This window comes from Protopterus annectens, chromosome 1.part2, assembly GCF_019279795.1.
Source record: "Protopterus annectens isolate FY-2018-M chromosome 1.part2, PAN1.0, whole genome shotgun sequence".
NCBI lineage: Eukaryota > Metazoa > Chordata > Ceratodontiformes > Protopteridae > Protopterus > Protopterus annectens.
Genome location: NC_056727.1, coordinates 1,021,366,184 through 1,021,378,683, shown reverse-complemented (window position 1 = coordinate 1,021,378,683; position 12,500 = coordinate 1,021,366,184). Strand labels below are relative to the sequence as shown.

The window sequence follows — 12,500 nt, the reverse complement described above, 5'->3', positions numbered from 1 at the left end:
AGATTTTTTCCTTCTTCAGTTTGGTGTGGCTATAGAGTGGGCATATATAACTGTGGGGGGTGCAGCAATGTTTGTTCCCATGCAAAAAGTGAATAAAACTGATTTTTCCATCCTTCTGTGTTTCTGGGCCTTTTGTCCATCCTTTTTGGCTTGTTGGCTTTCATGAAGTTGTTGTTTCATAGAAGAACCCATGGGATCCCTAGACATTCTCAAACTATGAGACATAATTCCACCAAAGTGTCACAAGTTTGCCCATTGGCTTTTCTGCACTGGGCTGTGTCAGCTGTGACAGGCAACAAGGGGACATAAGGTACCCAAACCACCTCAGCCATCTCCTCCATAAAGAAACAGTTGTTGTACTAGGATATCTTCCTACATTACCAAGCTCTCAATTAGTCATGGAGAGTTAGCCCAGCAACAAAGAAACCTTATTTGTGCTGTTTGTATGCATGGCCTCATCCTTTCAGATGCACGCAAAAGGTCATGGCCATAGGTAAGGATGGGGGCCTAGACTGACTACTATATTTATAGCTTTGTTTTCAGATTCATTTAATTTTTCACCACCACAGTCTGACATGATGCCTAGGGAACTGCTGTCCCTGCTGCTGCTGCTACATCCACTCACTGGTCTGTATCCCAAGCCCCTCTACCCTGCTGCATCTACTCACTGGTCTGTATCCCAAGCCCCTCTACCCTGCTGCATCTACTCACTGGTCTGTATCCCAAGCCCCTCTACCCTGCTGCACCACTTACTGGTCTGTATCACAAGACCTTTTACCCTGCTGCATCCACACACTGGTCTGTATCACAAGCCCCATAGATTGTAAAGAAGACCTTGAGATACTTCATCTTCACCTTAGGTTGCTCTTTACCCATAAATGTCAGGAGCAGTCTCCTGGTTTTGGGACTAGAGTTGGGATTTCTGATTGGGAGTATATCTACAGCTGGTTGAGATCAGATTTCCTGAGCATCAAGTCCCAAACCACAAGATGCAGAGGAACAAAATGCAGAGTACTGTTTTCCATAAGAAATCACTGCCAATGAAGCTCCTAAATGTACATTGTTAGCGATTAATTGGTTTGACATATTTCTCCCTTCTTCATATTTGTGTGACTATGGAAATGGTGTATATATATATATATATATATATATATATATATATATATATATATATATGTGTATATATATATATATATATATATATATATATATATATATATATATATATATTTATATATTTATATATCTCTATATATATCTATATATATATATATATATATATATATATATATATATATAAGCTTGTACGAAAGGGGCTTCCCTCCAAATGGGGGTGGCACAGAGGAGGAAGGCTTACCACTTTCCAAAAAATGTTTACTGTTTCATCTTTTACCATTTTGTTATTTTAGAAATTTTAATTTGGAGATGTGGTGGTTCCTTAGTGTCTTTTCATCTGGGGTTTCACAGTGGATCCATTTGGAATTGCTGATTTTCATTCCATCTTCTTCACACTCAGCAGTGAGTAATTTTAAAGCAAGCTTTCTTAGCATCTGTACTCTGAGTTTTAAAGATAACTCATTTTTATAGTCAATCAAGCCCAGACTAACTATTTCAAAAAGTCTGATCTAGGTAAATTCACAACCACATTAAGGCTGGTACTCCAGTCTCCTACTTTTATGCAAGGGCCAGTATTTTAAGATATGTACCCTAAAGGTAAGTAAATGGAATGCAGTATAGGGTAATCTGTTAGTGTGCAGTGCTGTGCTGCATTACCTTGTTAGTGCAGTGCAATAAAAACCTACTGAGTACAATGGTGTTAATGTCAGTGGCTTGTTATACACCTCATTACGAAATATGTAGGGCTGCATGGAATGGCCAGGGTAACATACTAATGTGTTATCAGGTAATTTGGATGCAATGCTTCTGACATGTCTTATAGAGGTATTGTAATGTCTGAGTGTTAATTCACTGAGCTGGGAGGCTTTAGGACAATAAGATTATAGGATATGCAAAGTATCTTTGTTTGTGAGCATTTACACTGCGTTACTTCCCATCCTTAGACTGTACCAACTTTCTTTTGGGAAGGCTAGGCCAGTAAGCCAGGAGTGAGTTTTTGAATGCACAGTCAATCACCCAGTTCTCATTTAAAGGAATATACTATATCACACTGTTTTATTTGCAGCAGAAGTCTATTCCATAGGTGAGGAAGGTGATGCATAAATAACATGCCTCTCCCCATGTTTCAGTTATTTGCGGATGAAGATTTAGATCCATGCTCTGATTTTTGGAGATGCAAGAGATCCAGTACCAATGGGTTGCTAATTGCACAGAAGGCAAGGCACACATCAGCCCTCAGGAGTCTATAACATACTGAAAAAGGGACAGTGGTCCTGCGGTAGCATTGTCACCTCACAGCAAGACGTTGTCGCATTCGATTCTCAGCTAGAGCATCTTCTGTGTGGAGACATGCATGAATGGGCGTGCCTTCATTGAAGGTTGTGTGTCAGGGCTGGTAACTCGGCACGTAAAAATCCACTACCAAACATTAGTGGACCGGAGTTCCACTGTGGCGACCCCTAACCGGGATAAGCCAAAAGAAACAACAACAACTTTCAGTCTTTACTGGAAGCTTAAAGTTTTTTCAGCAGTTATCTTTTTAGTTAGGTTCATAGGTTCAAAGGTTCATACTAGGCTATCTGCCCTAGGGCATTTATAAGCCTAGCCAGAGTATGTTTGGCTTTCGCCACCCATTTTAAATTAATTTTGCTATGCCCTTTTTCGAGGTTAGTATACTGTGCCTCTGTCTAACAGTGACACAGAAGTAATACCCGGGGTAAACCTATGATCTCCCATCCACTCATCAAGATTCCTCTTGAAGAGAGTCAATGAGGAACTCTGCCTAACCTGGACTGGGATTTTATTCCAGAGTGAAGGGAGCCTCTGGGTTATGAATCTGTCCCTCCAGCATGTCCTATTTATTTCAGTGCTGAGGTTCAAGTCTCTCGAGTTTGTAGCTCGATGGGATTTGGATTTTTTGAGGTGCAGCATGTCCCTTAATTCCGGGTTGGACATGGCTTTATACGTCAGGCACAGGTCGCCTCTGAGCAGGCGGTATGCCACTGAGTAGAGCTGGAGTTTCTTTAACCGGGCAGCATATGGCATCTGTTTGAGCCCTTTGATCCTCTTGGTGAGGTACTTTTGGGGTCTTTCCAGTTGCTTCAGGTGTTTGGTAAGGTACATCTCAAAAGGGGCATTGTACTCAATTATGAGCCTGATGAGGGATGAGTAAAGAGGCACGATGACCTCCCCTAATCTAGATGTGAATCACTTCATGATTAGGTGGGCTATATAAAATGTTTTTCTAACCACTTTGGCCACGTGGTTGTCAAATGAGAGATTGCTATCAACTTGGGTCTCCAGGTCCCTAATTACTTCTTCTGTACTTAATGGATTACCACCTATGTGGTAATTTGTGGTCAGTTTGTTTTTGCCAAAGGGGATGACTATACACTTTTTGGCATTTAGCTTGAGGCCATGGCTCTGGCACCAGTTGTCTGTTTCTATGAGGCCCTTTTGGAGGATGCTTGTGTCGGCTGGAGAGTCGATTATGGCGCCCAGTTTGCAGTCATCTGCGAACTTGATCAGCCACAGTCCTTCTGTGTTGGCCTGTACCTCTGAGAAATATATACCGAACAAGAGAGGTCCCAGGACTGAGCCTTGTGGGACGCCACTTGTAACTGGTTTGGAGTCTGACATGGCTCCAGCAATTCTAACCATGTGGGTTCTGTCCTTGAGCCAGTTTGCAACCCATCTAGTGACATAGGGGTTTATATTTAAGCTGGTGAGCTTATCTATAATGCCCGAGTGGGGTATTGTATTGAAGGCTTTTGCGAGGTCCAGGTAGGCTGTGTGGACCACCTTCCCTTCGTCAATGGCCTTGGTGACTGTTTCAAAGAAGTCGACCAGGTTTAAGAGGTAGGATCTGCCCTTAACAAAGCCGAACTGGGTAGGATCCAGTGTCTGTAGGTCCCCAATATCTTTATTTATGAGGTCCATGATGATCCTTTCCATAGCTTTGCAGACCAAGCTAGTCAGGCTTATGGGGCGATAGTTTCCAGGGTCCATTGAGGCACAACCTTTGTGGAGAGGGACTACTGTTGCTGTACGCCACTCTTTCGGTACATATCCTGTAGTAAGGCTGAGATTGAACAGTAGTTTTATGTTTCGGTTTAGCTCTTCTTGGAGTTCATGTAGGATGCAGCCCAGGACACCGTCTGGTCCCATTGATGCTGTGTTTTTTGCTTTGGAGAGGGCGGCTCTTACCTGAGCATCTGAGATGTCAGGGGGGCAGCACTCTGCTGGGATAGATATTTGCCCTTTTGGTGGGGAGGGGGGGGGGGAGTCTGCGCTGAACCTGTCAGCTAGGATGTTGGCAATGTCTGTGGGTTCGGTGTATTTTTTGTCATTTTGGACTAATTCTGAGCATATCTGGGAATTCCCACCCAGGTTCCTAACATAACTAAAGAAAGCCTTGTGATTGTCCTTAGTGTCCTGTGCAATTTTTCTCTCGAAGCTGGCCTTAGACGATTTCATGAATGCCCTTAGTTTTTTGCTAATACTGATCAGAGATGCCTTCCCTTTTTTGGATTTTGCTCTATCATGTAGTAGCTTCCTCCTTCTATTGTAGTTTGTTTATGTCTGGGGTCCACCAGACAGGACGTCTGCCTTTGGAGGATTGGGTCTTGGTTTTATTTGGGATTGCATGATCCATGCATTCCTGAAGGTGTTCATAGAATGCATTTATAAAGGATTCTGCGGTCTGGGCCATATTTTCCACAGGCCCGGGGGCTTTGAAGGATTCCACCTCAGTTTTGAGGAGTGTGAAATTTGCTTTAGAGAAGTTTTTCACTGTGGTTTTCTGGGCAGGGGGTGGGGTCGGGATGTGAATATCCAGTGAGATCAGTTTATGGTCTGATATTACCAGTGAGGGATACACTTCTGGTCTGGAGCATAGAGTCCCCATGTTGGTGATGATCAGGTCCAGTATGTTTTCCCCTCTTGTGGGAGTGGTAACAAGTTGTTCCATAGCATTTGAGTTTATGAATTCTAGGAACCTTTGGGCTAGGGTGTTGGAGCTAGAGTAATGCTCCCAGTCTATGTTTGGGTAGTTGAAGTCGACCAATATAATGGTGTTTGGAGAGACCTTCATATTTTCCAGTGTTCTCAGGAAGGCCGAGTGGGGTTCCTGGGTTTGGGAGGTTGGCCTGTAGCAGGCTATAAACTGGAAGGCAGTTTTACCCACTGTTAGTTGCACATGGATAGTCTCTGATGCTTCGTGCAAGCCATCCCTAGCGAAGCATAGTGGCTTGTCGAGCATATCATCCCAGGCTGACAGGCATTGGATCCCCTTTGAATGACACCAGTACTTAAGCCAATTGTTGAAATTGATCATCTTGTCTTCATATTGTGGTATCATTCTTGGTGAGGGTAAGATGTTACTCAAGGTCAGGGTCATACCGGCCTGGGCTACATGCTCAGAGAGCTCCTCTATGTCTCTTTTCATGTAGTCCAGGGAGGTATGTCTCAGGTCATTCACACCAGCATGGACAATGACCGAGTCATATTTGTACTTGCCTTGGAGTGACCTGAGTGCTTGTGTTATGTGGCGGATCCTAGCGCCCGACAGGCTGCTCACCGTGACCTTCCCCTTGTTCAGCCTGGTGAGCGGGACGTCTGTGTGCCTGACGATAGCGTCACCTATTACAAGTGTATCAGGTGTGTTGTTTAGCCTTAAGGGCTGTGACTGCTCAGCACACTGGCTTTGTGAGATATGTGTTGCACGTGTTTTGTTTTGGGGTAGCGGTTGCTTGGGTGTCTGCTTTGGAGGTCTCTGCTGCTTAGGCAGATCTTTATTTAGAGCCTCTGAGTATGTTTTTGTGTGATTATGTGTTTGGTTTGCTGTCGTGGTAGGTCTATGTGAGACTGGAATTGTAGTGAGTGTGGTTTCCTTCTCCTCCTGACTGGTTATGCCAGTACTGAGTTGAGAGAGCTTAGCCTCCAGTTTGGTTATATGGTTGCATCTCTCACATGTGTTGGAATTTGTTGGGAGGAGGAGAGGGTTGTCTGTGTACATGAGGCAGTTGTAACATTGCCTCAAGATTCACAGATTCACCAGCTGGACCGGAAAGGAGATTGACAGCTGACCTTTGGACATGCTAGAATAATATTGGGAATTTTTTTATAATTGAAAACAAGGGCCAATGGGGAGTGAGGGTGTAGTGCTTTTAATTTTTAGTGCTGACTTATATAGTTGCTTTAGTGAGCAAGTGCCAGGTAACTTAAGTGCAATGTGTTACAGGTAACTTAAATGCAAAAATGACAAACAGTAACTTTCTTTCAAGTGAAACAAGGAAATAAGTACAATAAGCAATGCAGATATCACTAGGGATCCACAGAAGCGCTGAGAAGCCGCGTTTTAGGTGGAATTAGCGTTCCAGGGAAATAACAAGCAAATAAACAACAAGCATACAAACAAAGCTAGATTCAGCAGGCCTGGATCTAGTCTATGCTACAGCAAGCAAGGTGTACCAATTTCAGTAAGAAGCAGTTCAGATATGCATGCACTATAAGCCTTTAACCAGAAATTCCCAGCTCAGAAGGACAGAGTCCAGCCTCTCCTCCCACAAGAGTGCAGACCACGAACACTCTTAATGTAAAATAACTGGCCTGAAAGCCCAAGTGCTTAAACCAGAATTAATACACTTTTAGAATAACAGACACTGAGCCCTCAATCAGCAGTTCCCAACTTAGAAGGATGTAAGCTACCTGTTCTGCCACTACAGTGCAGACCACAAACCCTCTTAATGTAAAACAACTGGTCTGAAGCCCAAGTGTTTAAACTAAAAGGCTTAGAATGAGTTACACCAAGCAGTAATAAATACAATTGAGTACTTTTAAGATGGCCTTAAAAGCAAAATAAAGTAGGAAGAAACACAAGTACAGTAAAAGCAGATGAATTTTTTTTTTTCAGAAAAGTAGCAAAAGCAGTAGTAAATACAATTCTCATGCAGTGCAAGCTGGCACACTTGAATATGTAGCAATATTAGTCCACACACAGTTTGAAAAAATGTAATTAAATTAAAAAGGACTAAAAGCAATTGCAGAAATGGTTTATTAGGTAGAATGCGGTAATGAGATGGGCCTGGGGGAGTGTCTTAGATCAAATCTACAGTGGGACGGGCACTGCAAAAGTCACCAAATTTAAACTACAACCAAGAACAGGAACCTCTGCAGTCTTTCTCGTTGACTGGTATGCCTAGTGAGTCACATCCCAAGGGTAGCATTGTACTTAACAAGTAGCAGTGCTGAATATAAGGGGACAATGACATCTTTAAAACAAGTAACAATGCTGAATATAAGGGGACAATGACATCTTTAAAACAAGTAGCAATGCTGAATATAAGGGGACAATGACATTTTTAAAACAAGTAGCAATGCTGAATATATGGGGGCAATGACATCTTTAAAACAAGTAGCAATGCTGAATATAAGGGGACAATGAAATCTTTAAAGCAAGTAGCAATGCTGAATATAAGGGGACAATGACATCTTTAAAACAAGTAGCAATGCTGAATATAAGGGGGCAATGACATTTTTAAAACAAGTAGCAATGCTGAATATAAGGGGACAATGACATCTTTAAAACAAGTAGCAATGCTGAATACAAGGGGACAATGACATCTTTAAAACAAGTAGCAATGCTGAATATAAGGGGACAATGACATCTTTAAATCTGGATGATATTCCTTTGGAAAATGACTGCACTAAGGAGAAGGAATTTTTTAATATTGTCATTAAATGATGATTAAAGGAGAGGGAATTATGTATCCAGGGTCAAAGTTATTTAACAACATTCTCATTTTGGAGAGCAGGTGCTGTCAGTGTTGCATGTTTGGTAAAGGGGTTGTGTACTAAATATGAAATTGTGTGCTTTTTATCATTTAATTTGAGACACTTTTATTACACTAGGTATTTATGAGTGTAAGTTCCTGCTGAAGGGCTTGGAATTGGGGGGGGGGTTGACAAAGACTCCCAGTTTACAGTGATCTTCATATTTGTTTAGTCAAAGGTCATGGTTCATGGTCTGGAGATCAGAAAAGTAAATAATAAACAAAAGATGTCCCAACAATGAGACCTGCAGGACACCACTGGTCACTTTCCTAGTTTCTGGTGATGCATCTGTTACCCTCATCATATGGACTCTATTTTTTAAACAATTTTATATTCATCCTACCACATAAGGATCTATTTGTAATTTTATGGTGTCAAATGCCTTCACCAGATAAAGGCATGTTGTATAGATAGTATGGCTGCTGTCAGCAGTATGTGTTACAGTTTCAAAGAAGTTAACCAGATTCATTGGGTACAATCTACCCCTCTCAAAGCTGAGCTTCTGTAGGGTCTGACCTGATGATATGCTTAATATCATACGTCTTATGGTCAGATATAAAATATTCCATGGTTTTCCAAATGACTCATCAGGCTGATGGGCCCATAATTCCTGGGGTCAGTGCTGGGGACACCTTTGTGGAGTGGCATCACTATTGCAGAGTGACAAACCTCAGGGACAAAGAGCATGGCTAAACTCAGGTTAAATAGTTTAACCTAAGCTTGTTTATTGCTGTTTATTTAGTAGCCAGGTATATTGTCATGCCTCATGGAGGAAGTATTTTTAGTCTTGGAGAGTACCATCAGTACATGTTCTTTAGTGGTGAAGGAGGCGTGAGAGATTCAGAGATTAGAGGGCTTTGTATATTCATCTCTGGTGTAATATTTGCACCAAATGTGTTTGCTGGTATGTTATCAATGTCTAAAGGGACAGAATAGGTGTTGATATTATGTATTTGTTCAGAGCAGTGCTAGGTGTTGTTCCTTAGTTTTACTAGTATAGCTAAAGAAGAATTTGGAAAGGTTGGCAGAGGAAGAAGTAGCAAATAAACTTTGACAAGTTGTGTATGGGGTTGTAACTGGAATCGTATTGTAGAAGGGAATATACTACTCGCAGTAATGTTTTGATATTCCTACTTACAATGCAGAGCCCACCACTGATAATGGATACTTCACACTAAAGGGTTTTCTTTCTGAAATCTGAGTTCAAGTCACTTCTTTATGTCACTTAGGATAGCTTGTCTATTTTAGCCCAGTGGTGGCTGTCTCTATAAACAGGTTTTAGACTAGAAGTGGTTGTCTCTATAATAAGGTTGGTGGCCATTTATGAATATGGCGTCACTGCTGTACTGTTTTGCATTGTGCCAAGTATACCACATTCATTAACTTCAGCCATGGTCCCCACTTATTACCCATCTTCTCATATACTTTCAGAATGGAGAAACATAGGATTGCAGTTAAGAAAATAATTTAGTAATGATTTCAGCTGTCCTTTCAAATCTGGAGTGAGCTACTAAAATATTCTTATAATTTAAATTTATATCTCAAGTTAACAATTTGCTGTATAAGTGAGCTTGCAACTTTAATTTCACTGGCAGATCTTTTTAAGTCCATTTATGTTTAAGCTGGGTAGAGTTGAAAGGTTGTTATATATGCCATAATTTCCTACCAGATGGTGAAAAGTGGGATGTTGTCCAGTGTATTCCACACTAGGTGCAGATGTAACCTTGCAGGTGGGTAGGTTTAGAAAGAATTTCTAATATTCCCATGAGAGAGATTGTGGGAGTGTAGCTCACATTTAAATTTGCTATTTTTGTAGTAGATATGCTTGACACTTGGAATTTTTACTGATGGAATTTCATTGTAAAATCTAGCAGTTTGCATTAGGTTAGTTGACATACAAAGAATTTAAAGTGCTAACACTTGGTTTGGGTAGTAGTTGATAAGTCACAATGCAACCTAAAGTCACACAGATGTTGGATAATATGAATAACAAAAAGCAACACAGCTGTTAGATAACTTGTTTAACTTATTGAAATCCAGATGGCACAGATGCAGGTTTCAAGCTGTAGTCATTAAAATGTTCACAGTATAATAAACAAGCTGAAAAATCAGAAAGTTAAAATGGATTTACATACTATTCAAAATCAATCTTGAAGATTAGAGCTCACTGAAAAGTGGGAAGTTGTACAAGTTGTTTTATGGTTTGCAGTTATAAAATAGTATGATGTATTTCATTGTTAAAATGTTTCAACCATATTTAGATTATAAGCTCTGTTGCTCCTCTTGCAGGAATTCATTTAAGACTCAGCATTCTAGCGGTCTGAAATCATGACAGCTATTTGCAGAATGCCCCCGACTTTGTTTCATATTTTTGCTCTCGTAAAATATTTGATTTTCTGGTAAATGACTAGGGAATACAGTTAGCCAGTGATGCCAGATGTTAGAGTTGTATTCTTTTTCTTTAGGAAATGTATGCTGCTGTTCTGTTAATGTTCAGAATGAATTAAGAGTAAAATTTAAAAATTGCTCCTGATTTTCATCCCTTGTACCCCATTATTTGATGGCATTCTTCTTGATTCTCGAACAAAGAATATGACAACTATGCGTGAGAGAATGACTTTGGAAATTTAAAAATGACAAATGAAAACCAAAGTTAAAGGAAGGGCTATAAGTACAGAATTTTTGGAATAAATTTAATTAACATTCTTTCTTTTTTTCAGTACTGGATTGACTTACTTACCATGCAGCATGAAGTAACATATCCATCTGTCCATCTATCCATCCATCCATCCATCCATCCATCCATCCATTCATCCTTAAAACTGCTTTTGCTAGTGAGTCTTTGAGGCAGCAAGATCAGACTGTACCTTATTCCATGGGATTCTTAGATATTGCCTGACAAACTGATAGATGTCATTTCCCCAGCATTTCCTTGGTCTGCTTAAGGGATTCTAGCCTGCTTTCTCACCTGTGAGAGGTCCTGCGGTATCTCAGAAGGAGATAAAACCACTTCAACTGTCTCCTTTCAGCTTAAAGTAGCAGAAGATCAAGGATCTGATGCATCATCCTGCCTGAGTATTGAGCTTGTCACTTTGTCACGGAGACTGAGCTCCACAACTCTGTAAAGGAAGCTTAGTTATTTCACTTGTATCCACGATCTTATCATATTTGGAACTACCCAAACGATTGCAGGCATAGACTGAGCTGTAGATAATCAGATTCATCCATCACATGACTAACTTCAGCACTTATATAATCACCACAGACTAGTACAAGGCTAGCAGTACTGTTACTGCTATACCAATGCACTGAACAAGGCCAGTGTGGTACTGTTACTGCTATGCAAATGCTCTGAACAAGGCCAGCAGTACTGCTACTGCTATACCAATGCACTGAACAAGGCCAACAGTACTATGACTGCTAAACCAATGCACTGAACAAGTCCAGTAGTACTGTTACTGCTATAACAGTGCACTGAACAAGGCCGACAGTACTGTTACTGCTATATCAATGCACTGAACAAGGCCGGCAGTACTGTTACAGCTATAGCAATGTGCTGAACAAAGTTACTGTCACTGCTATACTAATGCACTGAACAAGGCCAGCAGTACTGTTATGCTATACTAGTGCACAAAACCAGGCCAACAGTACTGTTACTTCTATACCAATGCACTGAACAAGGCCAACAGTACTGTTACTGCTATACCAATGCAGTGAACAAGGCCAACACTGCCAGAAGTACTGCTACTGCTATGCCAACGCACTGAACAAGTCCAGCAGTACTGTTTCTGCTATACCAATGCACTGAATCGGATTCATCCATCACATGACTAACTTCAGCACTTATATAATCACCATAGACTAGTACAAGGCTAGCAGTACTTTTACTGCTATACCAATGCACTGAACAAGGCCAGTGTGGTACTGTTACTGCTATGCAAATGCTCTGAACAAGGCCAGCAGTACTGCTACTCCTATCCCAATGCATTGAACAAGACCAACAGTTCTATTACTGCTAAACCAATGGACTGAACAAGTCCAGTGGTACTGTTACTGCTATAACAGTGCACTGAACAAGGCCTGCAGTACTGTTACTGCTATAGCAATGCACTGAACAAGGCCAGCAGTACTCTTACTGCTATAGCAATGCACTGAACAAGGCCAGCAGTTGTGTTACTGTTATATCATTACACTGAACAAGGTTACTGTTACTGCTACTTCTACACCAAGGCACCAAACAAGGCCAGCAGTACTGTTACTGATAAACCAATGCACCGAACAAGGCCAGCAGTACTGCTACTGCTATATCAATGCACTGAACAAGTCCGGCAATACTGTTACTGCTATATTAATGCACTGAACAAGGTTACTGTTACTGCTATACCAGTTCACTGAACAAGGCCAGCAGTACTGTTATGTTTTACCAATGCACTGAACAAGACCAACAGTACTGTCACTTCCATACCAAGGCACTGAACAAGCCCAGCAGTACTGTTACTGCTAAACCAATCCACTAAACAAGGCCAGCAATGCTGCTACTGCTATACCAA

At 41.1% G+C, this 12,500-nt stretch overlaps 1 protein-coding gene across 1 annotated transcript in view; it reads left to right on the top strand.

The window, feature by feature from the left end:
* LOC122792225 (CUB and sushi domain-containing protein 1-like) overlaps positions 1-12,500 on the top strand; it is a 3,080,606-nt gene that overhangs the window by 757,291 nt on the left and 2,310,815 nt on the right. The window lies entirely within an intron of this gene.